Source organism: Nannospalax galili, unplaced genomic scaffold, assembly GCF_000622305.1.
Source record: "Nannospalax galili isolate Female #2095 unplaced genomic scaffold, S.galili_v1.0 scaffold1415, whole genome shotgun sequence".
Classification (NCBI taxonomy): Eukaryota; Metazoa; Chordata; class Mammalia; order Rodentia; family Spalacidae; genus Nannospalax; species Nannospalax galili.
In genome coordinates this window covers 339546-353780 of record NW_008336308.1, presented here as the reverse complement: position 1 = coordinate 353780, position 14235 = coordinate 339546, and the positions used below count along the sequence as shown (strand labels likewise).

General features: G+C 39.2%; 1 pseudogene; it reads left to right on the top strand.

The window, feature by feature from the left end:
* LOC103732441 overlaps positions 1 to 9891 on the top strand; it is a 31551-nt pseudogene extending 21660 nt beyond the window's left edge.
* Positions 9892 to 14235: the final 4344 nt, after the last annotated feature.

Sequence of the window (14235 nt, the reverse complement as noted above, 5' to 3'; positions counted from 1 at the left end):
ATACTTTCACTATTTTCTTAAATACACAATATATTGAAATGTTAGCAGTGATCATTTTTGAATTTGTAAGTGAACCTCATTTGTAAATTAATATTCTATAGTTTTCTAAAATGAGCCTAAATTATAATTGCATATAAAATAATCATTACTTTTTATTTTGCTTTTTGAATTTCATACAATTCCCACTCAAATTCAGACGCCCTCCCCCATTCATGCCTTCCTCTGTCCCCCACCAAACCCTATGCACTCTGCCATACGTGCTGAGTCCTATTCATTCAGGTGTTTGTACCCAAATGTCCTCCAGTTAAATGCATTCACTGGAATCTAGTCAACTCATCTAGTGGTGTATGTCATACTCTCCCTCGCCCAGCAGCAATCAGTCTCAAACAGTTCTCAACCTAGTGCTGGCCCACCACCTATTTCTCACCTCCTCTTTGTTTAATGGAGTTGACATGGGTCTCATGCTCGATGCCACCACTGCCACAGGCTCACATGAGGAAGCCTTCAGTGGCCTGGAGGCCTCTACCTCCCTGTGTTCATGAACCAGCCCTGACTCTTACCATCTTTCTTCCTCCTCTTCTGCAATGCTCCCTGAGACATGGGTGGGTGAGGCTCCATATAGGAGTCCCATACTACACTCTACAGTCTCTTAGTCAAAAATTGACTACTTGTGGCCTTTTGCGTGCATCACACTCTGATGTATGCAGAAGCCTCAGTGGTGAGAGTTGAGGGGTGCATTAGCCCTCTCTCTACTGCTTCTGCTATGTTACATGAGCCTTAGTTGTAGAGATTGACAGCAGATGTGTCACCTAGCACTGAGCACCTCCCAGGTGTATGTTCTCTGTGCCTGACCAGATGTGCAACTCTGCAGTAGCCTCCATATATTACAAAAAGAAGGTTCTTTGATGACTGTTGTATGGTGTGCTTGTCATTCTATTTTTGATGCCTTATGATTTGGAGAATTCTGATTAGACTAAGAAACTTTGCCATGATATTTTTCTTTGTTATGAATTTTGTTCACAAAATTGTGTACATTCTTTTCAAGTCTCTGCAGCCATTATGCTGGTTATATGTACTGGTCTCATTTTATCTTTGAGTGTACATATTATAAGTGTTTGCACACATTTGAATGTGCTCTGCTACACATACACATTGCACATGGCTTCTCTGCTTGCATTTTAAGAGACTGGGCAGTGGAAATGGAACTCTAACCCTGACTCAGAGTTGGATGATATAAACACAATTAACTTGATTGTACACATGAAAGTGATTCTCTGATATTCTCCCACTTCGGGAATAATGAGAACAATTTTGATTAGCAGCTTTTAGTGCTTTCAAAGACATATTTTCTCTATCTAGCTATTCTTCCTCAAAATTGTCTTCTCAGAATCTTAATACTGAATAAAACTGACTGGTTGCAATTAATTTTAAAATGTTCTGTGATTGGATTCTATTTTTAAGGTCTTCCTTTCTGTGGCTACTTAGTGGTATCTATGAGATGCAGATTACTTGTTGGCTAAGTCTGATAGTTCACATGAAAAATGCAGAAATTCATATGGTGATGGCTTCATCCAGAGAGAGTCCAATCCTATATCAGTGGCATTCAGAGTCATAACTGGCTCCGATACAGAATTGGACATAACTTAATGTATAAAATTTGATGTATACATTAAATTAATTGTATTATACTCTTCCAATTCTACAATAATGAGAACAGTTAGAGTAGCATGATTAAGTGCTTTCACATGCACATTTTCTGCATCCAGATAGTTGAATGACTATTCTAAAAGCTGTTCTAATGTGTGACACCAATAAATATTATCCGATTAAAAATAATACAGCAAAAGTTTTATTTTTAAGGAATAAAAGTAAAGATATTGACAAGGTTGTAATTAATAATGTTATCATGTGGAGATGGATGGAATTGACTTTAACAAATAGTAATGATTCTTTTTCTGTGATAGTAGAATAGCTCATGAGTTAGGATGTCACTGTACTCTGTCTTAGCCAAAAAACACACATGAGATAAAATTTTTGTTTCTTAGTATTGACGTCTATTTTTATATAAATATTTTCTTGATCTTTTGTAATGTCATACAGCAGTTCTTAATCAAATTTAGACTCCCTCCTCCTCCTATACTTCCCCATCCCCCCACCAGACCTCATTTATTCCACGACAGATGTTAAGTCCTAGCCATTCAGGCATTTGTACACAAGTATCCTTTGTAAATTTGTCCCTGGAGTCTAGTCAACCCATCGTATGTAAGTCATACTCTCCCTCACCCAGCAGCAATCAGTCTCCAATAGTTCTCAGTCTAATGCTGGCCCACCACCTATTTCTCTCCTCCCCTTCGGGACCTTGTTTATTTGAGTTGGCATGGGCCCTTCGCTCAATACCATCATTGCCACAAGTTCACATGTGCAAGCTTCCAGTGATCTGGAAGCATCTGCTTCCCTGTGTTCATGAACCAGCCCTGGCCCTTAAAATCTGCAATGGTCCCTGAGCCATGGGTAGATGAGGCTCCATATAGGAGTCCTAGCCTACACTCTACATTCTCTTATTCTTTAAAACTTGGCCAGTTGTGACCTTTTGTGTGCATCACACTATGTTGTGTGGAAGCTTTACTGGTGAGAGTTGAGGAATGCTTTAGTTTTCTCTCTACCCTTTGTTCCACTGTTTCATGAGCCTTAGATGTAGAGGTTCAAATGTAAATGTGTCACCTAGTACTGGATATCTCATACGTATCATCGAAACAAATTTTTGTAAGAGAACATTTTGGAGGCCGAACTGAAATCTATTGGTGTTTATTTTTGAATTTTTCTAATCTTGGAAATGCTTATTATTTCATGATTCATGAGCTTTTATTACTTTACCATGCATTAGTTTTCTCTTTACTCCTTTTCCACTGTGTTCCATGAGCTTTAGTGGTAGAATTCCAGCTGGAGGTGTTTCACCTAGTACTTCTCTCAGAAATATGTGCTCTGTGTCTGACCAGATGTGCAATTCAGCAGTAGCCCCCATCTGTTGCATAAAGAAGCTTCTTGATGAGTATTATAGAGTATGCTTGTCTGGAAATATACAGATTGATATTTAGCATATAGTAAGAAATTTCATTTGTCTTGAGATATGAAACAGATAGGGTTTTCTCTAGGATCTATGTCCTCTTTGACACGTGTGTTTGACTGAGTTTACAGTGCCACCCTTGAGTTTTGATGTCTATTTTTAATATAATTTTTTCATGTCTTTTTACATGACTAAATAATAAATAGACTGAAGATTGAGAGAGTAGTCACCTATACTCCAGATCCACTACAGCAGAGTTAGAGGTCTGCTCGAGGGAATGCTTACCAATTGAACTCATAAGCTGTCATGTCCTGTCATGTGACTGGTCTCTTTTGAGTCTATTGAACCTGAGGAGGCCATTTTTTCCCATTATAAAGCTGTCTGCTATAGAAATAAGCAACACTGCATGGCTAATTCTGCCCTCTTACAAATCAATTTTGTGATTCTTTTACCAAACAGGAGCCACTGATCTCAGCAGCGATAGCAAACTAAGTGAAGTGCCAATAAACTTAAAGTATAGACTGCTTGGTGGACACTATTTCAGAGTGCCTAGTCCATGAGGATTGTGTTACCACTTATGTACCCTGACATTGTAGCAAAGAAGCAGCCACAAGCAATATGTGCACAAATGAGGATGGCTGTGTTCCATGTTCATTGAATCAGAAGTTTAATTTTCATATAATTACCACATATTCTTTTTTCTTAAATTTTTAGTTGAGCTTTTGTAGTTCTAAACAACAATTCTTAATCAAATTTAGTCCCTTTCTTCCATCCATACACCCACAGACCCCTACCAGACCATATGTATTCTGCCATATATAAGTCCCATCCAGTCAAGCATTTGTACACAGATGTCCTTCACTATAAATTCGTCTACTGGAGTCTACTCAGCCCATCTAGAGATTGTGTGTAAGGCATACTCTCCCTCAGCTAGTATCAATCAGTCTCCAATAGTTCTCCATCTAGGGCTGGCCCACCACCCATTTCTTTCTCCTTGGGCTCTTGTGTAATTGAGTTGGCATGGGTCCTGTGCTCAATGCCATCATTGCCACAAGTTCACATGTGCAAGCTTCCAGTGAACTGAAAGTCTCTGCTTCCCTGTATTCATGAAGCAACACTGGCTCTTACAGTCTTTCTGCTGCCTCTTCCACAATGGTCCCTGAACCATAGGTGGGTGAGTTCAATATCGGAGTCCCATCAAAGGATAAATACTTTTCAGTGTCTTATTCTTTAAAACTGGGCCAGTTGTGGCATTCTGTGTGTGTTGCACTCTGTTGTATAAGGAAGCTTTACTGGTGAGAGTTGAGAGATGCACTAGTTTTCTCTCTACCCCCAGTTCTGCTATGTTCCATGATACTTAGGAGTAGAGGTTCAACTGTAGATGTGTCACCTAGTACTTGGCATCTCTCAGACATATGTTCTCTGTGTCTGGGCAGTTTTGGAATTCTGCAGTATCCTCCATCTGTTGCAAAAAGAAGTTTCTTTGATGCATGGTGTATAGTATATTTGTCTGTAAAAAATAAGACTCCATATTTAGCATATGGTAAGAAATTTCCTTTGTCTAGAGATATGAAAGAGATAGGGTTTTTTCTAGAATCTATGTCCTCTCCTGCCATGTGTATTTAGCTTAGTTTGCAGTGCCACTCATGAGTTTACTCCCTTTGAGAGGGCTTTAAGTCCAATTAGATAGGTGTCAATTGGCCCCCAGATAACAGTGCCACTACTGCACAAATAGTGGTAGTTTGCCCTTTCCATCATTATAGTTATTAGGGTTTAGGGCTGGGTTGGACCATTTTTTTGTTTTCTCCCATGGCAGTTTGTATATTATCATCTAGCATATGATAGCTAAACTTTGGGTAGAAGGGCTCCAGATCAGTTCCCATTTCATTGATCTAAGTCCTGTAACTGAAACGTGTCCTATCTTCAACAGTAAGGTCTTATCTACTAGTTCTGGGAAATAACCAAGAGGTTTGGCAATAGTCTGTGTTATTTTGGGAGTTTCCTGGACCACTCTCACCAACCATTCAAAGGGAACTTTCTTGTATCTGGCACTGTGTTCCATGCCAAGCAGTTCCCAGGTATCCATACGCAGTAAAGTTTAGACACAGTGTGGGCATTTCTCTTGGCGTTTCAGGGGCATCAAATTTCCCTCTGGATTTCCTAAACCCCCAAGATTCATTCATCTCTACTCTTGTTTCTCCCATCTGGCTCCCCTCCTCCACAGTCTCAGCGTCCCCAGTATTCTAACCTCCCCCTAGTAACACCCACTTCCCACCATCTGCCCTCTTCTGATTTCAGTTTCCCCCAGACACTTTGGCTCATTGCATATTCCTGCCTCCTCTCCTTCCTGCAAAACACTCCCAAATTCCCCATCTCCCCCTTCCCCCAGTAACATCTGTTCCCTACTATCCCCCTCTCTTGGGTTCTTTCTTTTCCTTTACCTATGTGTGTCCTTTCCATTTTCCTGGCTCCTGGTGTTACATCAGAATATATACTCACATATAAGGGATTGGTGCTACCATCCTCACATGAGGGAGAATATACATTTGCTTTTCTGCATTTGTGCCACTTCACCTATTCTAACACTCTCAAGGTTCATCCATTTACCTGCAATATACATTTGCTTTTCTGCATTTGTGCCACTTCACCTATTCTAACACTCTTGAGGTTCATCCATTTACCTGAAAATTTCATAATTTCATCTTTTCTTACTGCTGAGTAGAACTCCACTGTGTAAATGTGCCACATTTCCATTATCCATTCATCATTTGAGAGACATTTAGGTTTTACATTTCTTAACTATTGGGAAGAGAGCAATAACAAACATGGGTGTACAGGTATCTCTAAAGTAGGATGAGTCCTTTCAGTATAGGCCAAGGAGTGGTATAGGTAGATCATATGCTAGATTCATTTTTAGTTTTTTAAGAGAACTCCATACTATTGGTTGCATGAGTTTTCATTCCTACCAGCAGTAAATGAGCCTTCCCCTTTGTCCACATCCTTGCCATCATTTAGTGTCTTTTGTTCTCTTGATCTTACAGTCTGACTGGGTAAGATGAAATCTTAAATTGTTTTTGATCTGCATTTCTCTAATTACTAAGGAATCTGAGTACTTTTAAAGGTGCTTTCTTAGCCATTTTTATTTCTTCATTTGAGAATTCTCTGTTAGGTATATATTCCCCATCATTTTATTGGGTCATTTATTTTCTGGTTTCTTTATTTTTTGAGTTCTTTGTATATTCTGGATATTAATCCTCTGTCAGATGTGTAGCTCATAAAGATTCTCTCCCACTCCATGGGTTTCCTCTTCCCTTCTTTGGTTGTTTCTCTTGCTATACAGAAGCTTTGCAGTTTGAGGTCCCACTTATTGTTGGTTGACCTTAATGCCTGAGCAGCTGGTGTCTTTATATTCTTTTGAGTTTTTAATTTTAAATACTTTTAGATGAGTTGCCATGCTAAAACACGTGACCATTATTCAAGGCTTTGTAAAACACAGTCCTCTCTAGTAGATGTTTTGGAATGAGATAAGATCAGTTTGTGTACTAATTGAAGAGAATTTGCCAGCATGAGCCCATGATGATTTACATGTATCTCTAGAAATATTGTAGATTTAGATCATGATAATTGCAATTTACCTTCATTTTATTTGGATTTCAGTTTATTTTCACTTCTACTCCTTTCTCCTTTCCAGTGATCTCCTTCCCACATGTGCATTCTACATGTGTTTATATAGATGCATAGAGACAATATAAGAGAACACACAACTCCCTCTAGCCTCTTAGCATTTCTTATACTTTCATCATATATATGAACATATATACATACATATATACATATGTCATAAAAATATACCTAGACACAAATCATGATTGTGCTATGAGAGATAAGAGTGACATTTGTCTTTCCAAATCTTACTTATTTTGGTCATCAAAGTATTCCATGGAAATCGTAATCCATATGACACGTGAAAAAAAAAAAATGGTAGATGAACTAAAACAAGATGTGATGAAACACAAATATGTTCAAGCTTTTTGTAAAAGAAAGCAGATACAGAAGCTTTAGCACAAATTCCCAAGTACTGACCTCAAAATCACAGAAAAGCACTTTAGCAGTATTACTGCCACTGGGCTCAAGCTCCCACACATTGCTTGTCTTCTGGAAATTTCACTGCTCTTCTTTGGACTTAGCTTCCCTTCTAAAAAGCAGAAGATTGATCTTAGTGATTTCCCTCATGTCTTTTAGCTCCATGAGTTCTTTATAACTTAGTTTCTCTCTGTATGTGATGCTTCTAAGGCACAAACATAATAACATCGTTGTCATCTGTTCTTCATGACAAGAAGGATTTCCCTAACCCAGAGAAGTTTGATCCTGGACACTTTTTGGATAAGAATGGAAATTTTAAGAAAATGACTACTTCATGCCTTTCTCAACAGGTAATACAAACTCATTTCTTAGCTTAAGGTGACATCAAGGATCAGTCACAATGACTCCCATTTCTGGTCTATGAACTCTTTGTTCATAACAGGAGCACCACTCCCAATGCCCATAAACATTTCTAGTTAATGAGTCATCTTCCCTGTTAGGCTAGAAAAGAGAGGCTTTACATTGGTCACTCATTTTGTTGGAGTTGATAAAGCTACTGTGTTGGGGTCCTCTGTTATGCAAGTAGAAGTCTCTTCACGTCCGGATAGCTTACGAGCTCGGAAAACCATGTGCTGCAGACTCCTTTCATAGCAGAGTGCCTTCCTGGCATCCTCCCTGACTCTTCTTTTAAAGTGCTCGCCACAAATCCATGCCCTCTAGCACAGGAGCTACCTGGTTTTAATCAGGTGTTGTCTGATAGCCTGATAGAAGCCCACCGCCCTATGTAAATGAGGCATCCTAAAAGTACCTATCAGCTAAGACTTCTTCTACTGTCTCTACACTATAAATAGTCCTAGTTTTACCCCAATAAAGTTGGAGCTGGATCACCGAGACTTGGAGCTGGGCTAAGTCACTGAATAAAGGAGTTGGAGCTGGAGCTGAATCACTGAGATCTGAGCTGAGTCACTTGTCTTGAGCTGTAACACTAAATCCTGTGACCCAGTCTCCCCGGGGGGCGCTATTCCTCCATCACGGACTCACAGACACCCTGGCTTTCGCCGTTCCTCATACGCTTCCTGTGTGGTCCAAGTGGCCAGAGGACCTCACATCCTGAGGAAGGTATACGGGTGAAATAGGGATGGGATCGACTGAGTAGGCCTCAGTAGCGGAGGAGCTTTCACTGCCCAGGAGTGCGCGCTGGGACCCTGAGAGCCCAGCGCGTCCACGCCTATACTACTGTATAGGCAGTTTGCATTTTTCCTTTTATGCATCACAGAGAGACCAATGAAATCTTCCTAGATAGTAGACTTCACTTAACCTTTGCTTGCTCACAATGAAAATAGAGACTTGACCATAATGTTATTTCAAGTTTTCTTGCTGTGTCACTCATCTCCAGATTCAATTATGAAGAAGCAAGTTTCCAAAACCAAGGAGATGCTCCAAAGGTCCTCAGTACATTCAGAGTAATAGAGGAGAGAACAATTCATGTTAATGCAATTGTGCTAATGCAGTAGCAGAGAATCACACATCACCAGGCAAGAGGGTTGTAGTGGAGAAATAAATGCCTTGCTCTGTTATACATCATACATTAAGCATAAAACGGAGCAATGTTCTAATTAATGGATCTCTAGTTACCTCAGTGGATAAAAGTATAGAGAATAAGAGCCTGAACATGTAGGCATTATGAAGCATTTTTATTCAGTGTTTGAATATTTCATACACATATGGGGTGTGTTTACCAAATACACCCCACTCCTACCTTTCTGCTCCTTCTATGCTCCCACAAAATTCACCATCCCAAATGCAGGTACTTGTTTTATATTCCACTGGGTCAACTTTGTGCTGCCAGTATGGAAATGGATGTAGAGCCCCTTCTGGAGCATGGACAACCTATCAGAGTTCATATCCCTGAAGTAAATTGACTTGTCTTCTCACTGTACCCATCATCTGCCAATAGCTCCTCAGTGAGGGATAGGACTTTGTGAGCTCCTCCCCTATGCATTCTGGAAGTTTGGCTGAAGATTTTTAAAGACCATTAACAGCCCACTAGAATAGGACATTATCCTATTCAGAGTGTCAGAAACGTCCTGATGACCATTGGATGTAAGAGACTTTGCAGAGATGGCAAGACACCCTAAAATGATCACTGGGTTCCCTGCTCTTTCCACATTCAAATGCCTGTCAAGGATACTGTATCCCCATAGCTTCAGTGTGTGTTCTACCTCTGGATATGAAGCTCCCTTCCTTAGTTTGCCTTTTGGATAATGGATACATGACCCAGATGCCTCCCAGATACCCTGAATACAGATGTGCATAACCACACCTAACTTAGAATTTATTTTTTGAATGATGTATTTCATAAATTCATACGTTAGGTGGGAATCAAATGTGCTACCTTTGTCTATTTTCTTAAGTAGTTGTCCCCTTACCGATCCATCCACTGAACCATCCATCCAATAATTTGTCAATCATTCATATTCTCTTGTGCCAGTTACAAACATGGTTCTTTTCACACTTGTGCTTATGAACAAGGAATAATTTCCTTCTTTGACTTTTTGTCCCAGGAAAAAGAATTTGTGCAGGAGAGGGTCTGGCCTGCATGGAACTCTTTCTATTCCTGACCACCATTCTACAGAACTTTAAGCTGAAATCTCTGGTTAACCCAGGAGACATCGACAACCCCAGTGGTCAATGGATTGGTTTCTGTGCCACCCCCTTACCAAATCTGCTTCATTCCTGTCTAAAGAACAGACTCTCTGGTCTTGCTTTGCTGCTTTCTGCAATCTCTTCCAGGCCATCATGTGCCTCCTTCCCCATAAAGGATGTTGTACCTGTCCTCTTCCCAACTTCCCAATTTCTCAGGGTCCAGTGAACACTCACCTTCCATTCACATTTTCGGTAGTCACTGCACAGATCTCTCCATCATTCCCCATCTGTGTAACCCTGTCACTACCCCTCGCACTAATAAATAATTGAGTCAGATTTACTACTCTGGTTTTACTGTAAAATAGAAATTATTTCCATATGAACATCCAGTCATTTCTCTTCTGAGAGTTCTTGATAAGCATTTTGATTGGTGTGTGTGTTTCAGAATTCCCTTAATTCAAGTAGTAATGAGAGAACATAGATGCTAGAGATTATACTGGTCCACATAAAGAGAAGCACAGAGAATGTGAGGAGGGAGTGCTGAGAGACAGCTCAGCTTTAATGTGCTTGCACACAGCCTCAGGACATAAATTCAAACTCCAACACACATTTACAAGCCAGGCATAGTGGTACTAGCTTGTTATACTACCCCTCAGGAGGCAGAAACAGGAGGAACCATGGACCTGAGTAGACAATGAACATAATCTAATTGATAAGCCCAAGTACCCAGTGAGACACCCTCTCTCATGAACAATACCTCCATCCATGATCATCTCTCCAGTACAGCAATGTAGGTCCACACTTTGGAGGGACCAGATGGCTGTAGCCCAGCTACTTAGGAGCTCCTTCAGAGGCCTAAATTAGACTCCAGTCAGGTACTTTCAGGCTTCCTCCTAAGGTTGGGTCCCTACCAGTTAGCAGGCACAGCACAATTTAGGAAGCTCCCTGGGTGGAAGCCTCATTCAAAGGCTCACAGGCAGTCTGCAAAGGCCTGGGCACCTACAAAAGAGCAGAAGAGCCTAGCCCTGGATCAGTGGACAGGACTGCAGGTGGTCCCAATGCAGGGAGATGGGCACTACATGGCAAAGTTTGGGAAGCTCACCACTACCAGGAGACTGGATTCGTGTGCTCTCAGGCAGTCTGCAAAGATCTGGGCCCCTACTAAGGGGCAGAGAAGCCCTAATCTGGAGTAGTGGAATGCCTTGCAGGTGATTACAATTGCAGGGGGATGAACAAGACAAGCTTTAGAAAGTTCACCACAACTGGAAGGCTGGACTCAGGTGCTCTCAGGCAGGCCACCAATGATAGTAAGAACTGCTGCATGAAGTGTACAAAAGCTCAATAAAAAATATTTTAAAACCTCTGGGTCATTTTAAAATCAGTTCTAACAGGGAAGTCTGTATCTCTAACCACCTACATTAAAACAATCAGGAAGAGCACAATTAAATGATTTATTGGTACAAATAAAGAGTCTGAAAAGGCAAAAACAAACAAAAAGCAATCTCAACAGATGATAAAAAGAAATCAGAACAGAAATTAATGAAATGGAAACAAAGAAAACAATACAATGAATCAATTAATATTACATTCAGATATTTGCAAATTAAAATAGACTGAGCAATTCCTCAATGTCCTAGAACTGTGGACACTGTCAGTTGACCAAACCTAAGAATCCATGAGGGATAAGAATGAGCTTCGATAGAAAATTAGTAAAGGGGCTAGAGAGAAGGCTCAGTGGTTAAAAGAAGGACTGCTCTTTCAGAGAACCTGAGCTCAGTTTGAGTATCCACATCAGGTGGATCACCCAATGCCCACAGGCCTCAACAGAACCTCCATTCATGTCACATACTCACATGCAGAAACACACACACACACACACACACACACACACTCACACATGAATAGAAATAAATAAAAAGTTGTAGCTGATGAGTTCTATGAAATGGCAATATAGCAGAAAATTTCCCAAATCAAATGGGAAAAAATGCATTCTCAATTACACAAGGTTCTTTTTTTTATCAAAAACTAGGCTTGACCAGACTAAATCCTCTCCATTACATATTATCATCAAAATACCAAGAACATAAAACAAGGAAACAATAATAAAATTAGCAAGAGCAAAGAGCCAACTCTTTTGGAATGTTGTGCATCAAAAAAGCACGGAAACATATTTCAAGTCCTGATAATTTTTTCCCATCAAGACCACTATCTCCATGAAGATATCTCATAGATGAAGACATAAATGCACTTTAGAACAAATGAAAACTAAAGAACCTAATGAACACTGAGCCAGAAATGCAGGCAATAGAGGAGTTGCTGATAAATAGAAAGAGAAAAGACAGTGTCAATCACAAAAACAGAGAAAAGAGTAAATCCTGTGAATGGAAAATCCTATGAAAGGACTTTATGAGCAGAGGAAAACTATGAAAGACTCTTAGTTCCAACTCAAAAACAGCAGCAAACATTTACTTTGAACAGGGGAGAAATGAAGGAACAAACAAAATAGGAAAATAAAAGTCAAAGAGAAAAAATAATAACACATAAAACCAAAATAATATATCCCCACCAAGTACCAGCAGTCCTCTAGAGGAGTACAATTAGAACCCCATAGAGATAACACAGGACATGGAACTCAAAAGAACAATTATAAACGTGATGAAACATTTCATTGAATTTAAAGAACACACAAAAAAAGAAATCAAAGAACTGAAAAAAGATAGGGATAAACTTCTGAATTCAGAAAAGAGTTAGAAATACTGAAGAATATTCAGGCTGAAATGAATAAGGAAGTGAAACACTCAGTGAGCCAATGAAAAGAGACAGGAGAAATCTTCACCAATAGGATGAATGAAATGGAAAACAGAATATCAAGACTGGAAGATAAAGTGGACAAATTAGAGCACTCAAGCAAAGATTATGAAAAATTTAAGAAAACACAAGAATGGAATATGCAAGAATTGTGTGATACCAGTAAAAGACAAATCATGTGACTCATAGGTATATAGGAAGGAGAAGAATCTCAAGATAATGGTATGGACCAGATCTTCAACACGATTGTAGATGAAAATTTCCCAAAAGTAAAGAAAGACATGCCAATAAAAATACAAGAAGCATATATAACATCAAATAGACAGGACCAGAAAAGAAACTGTCCATGGCACATGATAGTAAAAACACTAAATGTACAGAATAAAGAGAGAATACTGAAAGCTGCAAAAGAAAAAAAAAGTCACATATAGGAAAACCCATCAGAATTACAGCTGACTTTTCAGTGTAAACTATGAAACCTAGAAGAGCCTGGACCAAAGTATTCCCAGTTCTAAATGACCACAGATGCCAACCCAGATTACTTTACTCAGACAAAATATTTTTCCAATCAAAGGGGAAAGAAAAATCTTCCATGACATAAATACGCTAAAAGAATTCATGTCCACAAAATCAGCCCTTCAGAGAGTTCTTGAAGTAATACAAAGAGCTGAAGAAAGGAATGACTATACCCAAGGGGTTACGGAGAGAAACTCAATGAAGGTATAACTGTAGAAATGCACAGCTATACCAAGAATGTGAACAGAAATAAAAATTACAGGATTCAATACACATCTTTACTTAATAACGTTAAATGTAAATGGACTGAATTTCCCAATCAAAAGACACAGACTAGTTGAATGGAATAAGAAACAAAACCCATCTTTTTGTTGTCTGTAAGATGCTCATCTCAGTTTCAAGGACAGACACTACCTTAATGGGAGAGGATTGGAAAAAATATATATACCAAGCGAATGATACTGAGAAAAAAGTAGGCATTGCAATTCTAATATCTGATAAAATAGACTTCAAGCTAAAACTCATCAGAAGAAATAAAGAGGGTCACTTCATTCTGATCAAAGGAACAATTGACCAAGAAGATTTTACATTCATGAACATATATTCACCAAACTCCGGTGCACCCAACTTCATAAAAACAATACTACAGGACTTTAAGACCCAGATTAATCTCAACTCATTAATAGTAGTGGACTTCAATACTCCATTGTCTCCATTAGATAGGTCAAGAGGAGAGAGAATTAACAGAGAGTTATCTAAATTAAATAATACCATACACCAAATTGGCCTAACAGACATCTACTGAATATATACTTTCTACTTAGCATCCCAAGGAACCTTCTCCAAAATCGCCCATAGACTGGGGCACAAAACAAACCTCAACAAATGCAAAAAGATTGTAAGAATTCTATAAATTCTATCAGACCACAATGCAATAAAGCTTAAAATCAACACCTGAAGAAATCTTAGTAATGACATGAAAGCATGGAGATTAAACAGTACACTCCTGAATGATAAACAGCTCAAAGGAGAAATTAAGAAATAAATAAAAGTATTCCTAGAACTAAATGAAAATAACAATACAACACAACCAATCCTCTGGGACATGTTGAAAGTAG